Genomic DNA, 8175 nt, shown 5'->3' with positions numbered 1-8175 from the left:
TGAAAGACAGAATGTTAGAGCTGTATTTAGACAGGCATATAAGCTCTTAATCCACCTATGACTAAGATTGATAATGTTATAACAAAGGTGTTTACTAATGTTTAGATTGTTATATAAACTCACACAATTAATTATACATTGAGGATTAACACATCATTGTGATTTACACATCATTGTGAACTAAAGGTGAACTAGAAGAGAAAAAAGTGTGGTATGCAAAGAATGATATACAAAAGGATCTGTGCCAGGCACAGACTTGTAGCTCTGTGTATGCAAGAGAGAAGAAGCGTGATTGATTATAAACAGGTCTTATAGTCTGTTTTAGAAGCAAAGGAGCTAGAAAGAATTCCCAAAATGCAGGGGGGAAAATAACCCGTGTTTTACTACACTGGGACATAGAAATAACATGTCTACATCTCCTCCTTTTTTTTCTTCTTTGCGAGGTAAGGCAACTAGGTGAATAAAGCAACAATACTTCCGGATCAGTGGTTTGCCATCAAATGCCGGAAATAAAACTGCTAGGGTGGATGGGGCAAAAGTACTTCAAGATTAGTGGTGTGCCAACGAATCTCAAAATAATCTTACCCACATCTCCCCTTTTGTTTTTGTTTTTTCTTACTGGTGGCGTTGCCATTTCGCATAATAGGCTGCAAGGAGCGCGCTAGGTGGTGGTGGAGGAGAGAGAAGGCGAGAAAAAAGATTTGTAAGGTTAGGAATGCATTGGAGAAGGCAACAAAACAAAATTAATATACATACAATAACAATGGTATAAGAAAAGACATCGCGTAGCCATTTGAGATTAGGTAGCCACGCCGTCGACCACAAGGAAAAGGAATCCCAGAGTCCTGAAAATCCGATATCCTTTTTAATGTGGTGAGTGAGATTTTGTAAATGAGAAATTTGCCTTTGAACGGCCTTAGAATTATCAGTGATGTTAAAACAGCACATCTCCTTGAATTGTTCGCAACCATAATGATGTACCATGAGTAGGTAGTCCAAAGTAGCTTTCGACTTTAATAAACCATTGCGAAGTTCAGCTTGCTCTGTGTTGAGAAGATGAAGCGCCTTAGACGTAATATTCAGGGATTTTGCTGCAGAGCAAGCTAAAGAATTAATATTTGCGCTATTACGTACAGCCAAACCTGGAACACCTAAGAGAGAAACAGCTAAAGAGATGTATTCAGACCTGCTAGGGAGAGAGACAAGATCATCACAGTCCTCAGACAGTTCAACACTGCGCTGATATCTAGAGTAAGAGAAATGATGTTTCTCAGGCAATATGATAGACAGACGGCTTAAGCAGCAAGGTGTACCGTGGCTAATGTTCGCTGGAATGTAATTGAATGTGTAACCTGGGCAGGACCAAAACCAGCCTGCTGGTAGTTCTGTGTACTTATATACATAAGAAATGTTTACATAATCAGAGCAATTGAAGTTATTTTTGCCCATTTTTATGCAATTTGTCTTTTTACAATTTACCATACGGGCGCAGCTGACGTTGTAAGAAGCCACATATGGTGTTGTCAAGTCAATTGCTAACGGTGGGCGTTGGCGCACTTGAGTGCCCCAATTATGGTACCCAGTATATCCAAGAGTGCGAAGTGAATCATTTTGAGGTAGGGATGTGTAAAACCAAGTATCATTTTGTATGTCATGAGGATCATGGCAAACAGGAATGAGACAAGATCCAAGGATATCACCAATGGCTACTTGCTGAGTAAGGCAAAATGCTGAGACATTGAGCGTTCTTGCAAACGATTCCCATACATTTAATGATGTGGAATCACCAATAGGGAGAGCTGAAGTAGAGAGAGGCAAAATTAAAATACTGAAAATGAGAATTATCATGGAATTCATATTAAGACAAGCAATGAGGGATAGAAGCTGATTAGTAGGGCTTGCTTCCAGCTGCTGTTCTCTCCTATACTGTTCAGCTTGAAGAGAGAGCGATTTTATTTGGCCCCACGTCACTGGGGGATTGCGATGTCCCCGCTTACGAATCCTGGGGGGGCTGGACGTCACATCGCTGGTGATCTGGAGTTGGTGGTTGAATTGAGGCAGTGGATCTAGAAGAGCCTGTCGCCATGCCATGGTGTAGCCGAATACAACGTGCAGGAACCCACCGGGCACCCTGTGGAGTAGAAACTGCAGCGTAACCCTTACCCCATGTAATCAATTTCACTGGTTCACTCCACTCATTAGAGGGTAGAATTTTATAGCGCACCAGTGGAGCTGGAAGAATTTCCTTTTGCTGGAAATGCTTTTGAAGACGTGTGTAAGAGTGATGATCCTGTATGGAGATATTCAAATGATTAAGAGTGAAAAGCACACTAGACAACCAACTTTCCTTTTCTGAAAGTGAGTTTGGAATGCCTGCTTTCTTTTCCTGCCTGATCAGTGCAGTTTTCAGGGTACGATGAGAGCGTTCAACTATAGCTTGGCCTTGTGAATTATAAGGGATGCCAAACAGATGATGAATATCCCAAGTTTCACAAAACTGAGCAAAGCTCTTTGCACAATATGCTGGGGCATTGTCAGTCTTTATAGAATGAGGCTTGCCCATAACTGACATTGCACGAACAAGATGATTGCAAACATGCTTAACTTGCTCACCTTTTTGAGGCGTGGCCCAAAGGTAGCCAGAGTATGTGTCGACAGAGACATGCAGAAACTTCCAGGGTGAAAAAGGGGCAAAATGAGTTACATCCATTTGCCACAACTGATTTGCTTCCAGTCCACGGGGATTAACCCCAGGGCTGGGATGGCCAATCTGATTGCTGCACTGGGGACACTGCTGAATTATAGCTCTTGCCGCTTCCAACGAAATTTGAAATTGGCGGCTAAGGGCTTTTGCATTCTGATGATGAAAGGCATGACTTTCAATAGGAGAGACAGGCAAAATTTTTAGCAAGGAATCTGCTTTTGCATTTCCATCTGATATGAAACCTGGAAAAGGTTGGTGAGAGCGAATGTGGACTACAAAAAGTGAGTGAGAGCGAGCAGAAAGAAGCATTTGTAAAGACAGGAAAAGACTTAACAAGTTATCATCCAATAAAGGACTTACATAACTGCCTTGCATTCTACATATGACGTTTGAAACATATAAGCTGTCAACAATCAAGTTAATTGGTTGTGAAGAAAAATGATGCAGAGCTTTTACAGCAGCTGCAAGTTCAGAACGCTGAGCAGATTTTTGTGGGAGAGTGTACAGGCTATGCCACTCCTCATTCTGTTGCCAAGCAACAACTCCCCTAGAAGGAGCCCCGTCAGTGAAAACAGTCAGGGCATTCAAAGGAACAGGGGACAAAATAGAAGAAAAGGACATAGGAAATTGCTTACTCATTTGCAGGCGAGTATCAGCTGGAATATGACAATCCACGTGACCCACAAAATCAGCTAAAGCACACTGCAAATCCATGCTAGTGGAGAGAGCAGTTTCCCATTGTTCTAAAGGCATAGGCACAATGATTTGATTACAGTCAATACCAAAAAGATGCTTACAACGCCGTCGTCCCTTGCAAATGAGCTGAGCAAGGAGATCCACTAAAGGGTTTATTGTGTTCCTTGGTGCATGATGTAAATAAAGCCATTCTAGTATGTGAATTTTAGATGGACCCATCTGTATAATTGCAGCAAAAGGTTGTACAGAATCTGTCATTATGACTACATCAGGCATAACATTAGGGATTGCTCTATCAACCCATTGAGTACGCATGATTCCTTTCAACTGTGCAACAGTGTTCAGTTGATCAGAGGTCAAGGTGATTTGCTCACCAGGAGACCGATGGCCTTTTAAAGCTGAGAACAATGGCTTTAGCACTTCAAGAGGGATTTTAAAATAAGGCCTTATCCAGTTAATATTTCCCAGCAATTGTTGCAGTTGTACATATTTCATTGTTTTTGAAATATGAAGTTCAGGGATTATTGGAATAGAATAGCTAGCTATCATTTTATGTCCTAGATACTGAAAGGGGGGGGGATTCCTGGACTTTCTCTGGAGCAATTTTTAAGCCATACATAGACAAACAGATTATTAAATCATGTTTCCAATTAGGGGGAAGGACTGGAGAATAGAAAACAAGATCGTCCGTATAATGACATATCTGAAGATGTGGATACTTAAGACGGAAGGATTGAAGTGCCTTATCCACAAAATATTGACACATAGTGGGGGAATTTATCATGCCTTGAGGCAGAACCTTCCAGTGATATCTCTCAGATGGTCTACAATTATTTAATTCTGGAATTGTAAAAGCAAAAAATTTGCGATCCTTTTCATGCAGGGGAATAGAGAAAAAACAATCCTGCAGATCTACTATAGCCAATTGATATGAATGTGGAATCATATTTGGATTAGGCATACCACATTGCAAAGGCCCCATGGGTTCAATAATACTATTTATGGACCTCAGATCGTGCAAAAATCTATATTTTCCATTTTTCTTCTTTATTACGAAAACTGGGCTATTGAAAGGGCTGACAGAAGGTTCTATATGGTCAGCTAATAATTGCTGATCGACCAATTGTCTCAAAGCAATCAATTTCTCTGTAGTAAGAGGCCATTGAGGAATCCATATAGGATCAGTGGACTTCCAAGTAAGTGGAAGCACAAACTTACTCATTTATTTGAATCGTTGCTTGTAATTGTTGCAACAAATCTCTTCCCCACAAATTAAGATGGATTTTGAGCACACAGGGCTGAATATATGCAATAACTTCAGAGCTATCAGGCAAAGAGACAGGCAGCCACTGTGCGCTTTTGTAAGAAGTCTGGTTACCTCCCACGCCCCACACTTCAGGAGAAGTTTCAAGCTGCCAACTTGGTTCCCAAAAATTATTGGAAATAACCGAAACATCCGCACCAGTGTCTATCAGACCCTCTAATATTTTTCCATTAATTTTATACTTACGAAGGAGTTTCTCTCTTCCAATACGTTGGGTCACAGCTAGAAGCTGAGGGGAAAAAGATAAAGAGAGCCTGTGCAAATTAGTGTCAACAGCAGAAACAGCATCAGGTGGAGAAGGCAGCATCACCAATTGAGCCCAAGATTCTCCTTTTGTTAACTGCATGGGCATATGGCTCCAAAATTGAACCATGATTGTGCCCACATAGTCAGGAGGCAGGACACCTGGGATGACCTGAATGCCTTGTTTTGCAGCAGAAAATTTTGGTAAAATTAAACCTGTGACTTTAGAAGGAAGTGGGCCTGCCATTTGGCTGGCCATAATTACAATTTCACCAGGTAATGCAGTGTATTTGGTCTCTTGATTTATCAAATCAATAACAAATTCAGAAGGCACATTTTTAGAAACTTTTGCAGCAGCAGAAACTAAAGGCTGACAACTCTCTATTCTTGGGGGCCCGAGAGTTGGGGCCCTAAGGAGTTTCCCTGAGACCTACATTGATTTGCCCAATGATATCCTTTCCCACACTTTGGGCATTTTTTGGAAGGCCTGGTCGTGGTATTTGCAGTATTATCCTTACGTACAGTTCCCCTTGGGGCTGTGCACTGTCTGGCAAAATGACCCGGACGCAGGCAGTTAAAACAATTTCCTGTTGGTTTCGCTGAAGCCTGGATTGCAGCAGCAAGCAATGACATTGTATGTGAATGCGTTCCAATTTCTGCACACGCCTGTATCATGTCTGCAAGACTAAATTTTGAGCGAGTTACAACAGACTGCAGTAGTTTTTTAGAATCAGAATTAGAATTCTCATAAGCCAATTTTTTCAGCAACTCATCCTGAGCTGTCACATTGTCAATTTCTCTAGTAATCGATTCTTTTAATCTATCTATAAATTGATGGTAAGGTTCTGTATTATGTTGTTTAACATTTACAAAGGAACTCTGGGGCTGTCCTGAAACAGGAATTTTACGGAATGCACGCTGTACACAAGTTGCTGTGCGTTGAAAGTGTGAAGGTGACAACACGGCTTGGGCAGCCAAGGTATCAAAAGGTGGAGCACCAAAAAGCTGGCTTGCTGTATGCATTGGATCAGCCAGAGCTATGGCAGCATGTTTAAATTCATTTTCAAAAACTAAAAATTGCGCTGCAGTCAGCATCATCCTCATTAGATCTTTCCAGTCACCCGGAATCATTGTATAAGAGGTGGATATGCCCTCTATGATACCCGTAACATAAGAAGATTTAAGACCTGAATCACTAATGGCTTTCCTTAGGTCCTTCATTACAGCATAAGGCAATTTCTCATGATATACCTGTAGCTGATTACCTCCAGGAGCATTTTGATAAGTGAGAGGAAAAATTAATGGCATTTCACCAGCCCAAGCAGCTGTTTCTTCCAATGAAATAAGCCCATCTTGCTTAGCTTGTAAAAGCCCAGCACGGACGGCTCCATATTGTTTTGGCAAAGCAGCATGTTCAGAAGACAAAGAGGAAGGGACAAAGGCATGCTGATTTGCTTGTTTAGGCAAAGAAGGGGGGTGAAGGGGGATGGGGGGGAATTTGTAAACTGAGAAGGAGCAGCAGCAGAAAAAACAGCAGGCTGAGCCACAACTTTTACAGCAGGGAGAGGGGGAGGGGTCTCAGAAAGCTGAGACGAAACAACATTGAAAGAAGAGGAGGAGGGGGAGGGGTGATTTAGGCAGGGTGATGAAGGAGACAAAGGAGGCAAAATCAGAGGGTATGGTGGGGGAGGTGTTTCTGCAGTTGCCAGCAATGGAGAAATTGAAAGAGAGGCCTGTTCTAATTTCGCAATGGCCGTTGCGCATTTTTGCCATGTGAGTAGACAGCTGATTGGAGCGCGTGGCTCAGAAAATAAAATTTTGCCGATTTTCTCCCATGTGCTAATTTGCAATGAGCCTTCTGCTTGATAAAAAGGACATTGATGATTTATTTCCTGTATTAGCTGTTCAATCTCTTTTAGAGAAATTTGAACTTTGTCTATTGTCTGTCTTACTAACGAAAGAAGTTCTTTCGCGTGAGCCATTTGCACCTTACTTAAATCCCCTCCCATACTAACGAATTAAGCGCTTTAGACTTTTCCCAGTCGGATTAGTATGAGGAATGCTTTTGGCTTTAAAGGGATCTCTATGGGGATCTGATTACTTACCTTTCTTCAGAATCACGTCGGGGTCACCAGATGTTGGTTTCTAGGTTTGTAGAGATGAATAAAGACAGACAACAAGATATTTTCTTTCATAGAGCTTGCGTGTGTGCCAGATGAAGGTGAGAGAGAGAGAGAGAGAGAGAGATCTTCTTCTTCTCTAGCCCACAGCATCTCCTTTTATTCAAAGTTACAAAAGCATGGCCACGAATGTGCTGGTGGCTGATTGGCTTAGTACAAGACAAAGAAACTGAAATCTTATTGGTTCATTTGCTATGTAAGGCGGGCTTACATAGCTCCATAGATCTTTGGCACATGAAAGACAGAATGTTAGAGCTGTATTTAGACAGGCATATAAGCTCTTAATCCACCTATGACTAAGATTGATAATGTTATAACAAAGGTGTTTACTAATGTTTAGATTGTTATATAAACTCACACAATTAATTATACATTGAGGATTAACACATCATTGTGATTTACACATCATTGTGAACTAAAGGTGAACTAGAAGAGAAAAAAGTGTGGTATGCAAAGAATGATATACAAAAGGATCTGTGCCAGGCACAGACTTGTAGCTCTGTGTATGCAAGAGAGAAGAAGCGTGATTGATTATAAACAGGTCTTATAGTCTGTTTTAGAAGCAAAGGAGCTAGAAAGAATTCCCAAAATGCAGGGGGGAAAATAACCCGTGTTTTACTACACTGGGACATAGAAATAACATGTCTACAAATGGGAATGACTGAGTTAGGCCCATCAATTTCAATTGAGTACAGTGATACCTCTGGTTACGTGCTTAATTCGTTCCGGAGGTCCGTTCTTAACCTGAAACTGTTCTTAACCTGAAGCACCACTTTAGCTAATGGGGCCTCCCGCTGCTGCCGTGCCACCGTCGCGTGATTTCTGTTCTCATCCTGAAGCAAAGTTCTTAACCTGAGGTACTATTTCTGGGTTAGCGGAGTCTGTAACCTGAAGCGTATGTAACCCGAGGTACCACTGTAAATGTTACTGGAATAAACACCTCTGAAAATAGCCATGTTCATTGATGGCACTGTATAAATTGAAATAAAACTTAAAATATCTCTCTATTGTTCCATATTAAAATGGCA

The 8175-nt window shown here is 41.3% G+C and overlaps 1 long non-coding RNA gene across 1 annotated transcript; it reads right to left on the bottom strand.

The window, feature by feature from the left end:
- Positions 1–1017: 1017 nt before the first annotated feature.
- LOC309536715 lies at positions 1018–7112 on the bottom strand. The gene is made up of 3 exons (XR_014221713.1): positions 7073–7112; positions 4911–4953; positions 1018–1151 (listed from the first exon to the last, which is right to left on the bottom strand). It is a non-coding gene; the product is annotated as an uncharacterized lncRNA (long non-coding RNA).
- Positions 7113–8175: the final 1063 nt, after the last annotated feature.

The sequence above is a fragment of the Podarcis vaucheri genome (assembly GCF_965113315.1).
Source record: "Podarcis vaucheri genome assembly, chromosome: 7".
In the NCBI taxonomy this organism is placed as follows: domain Eukaryota; kingdom Metazoa; phylum Chordata; class Lepidosauria; order Squamata; family Lacertidae; genus Podarcis; species Podarcis vaucheri.
This window is presented reverse-complemented; position numbering and strand designations above follow the sequence as displayed.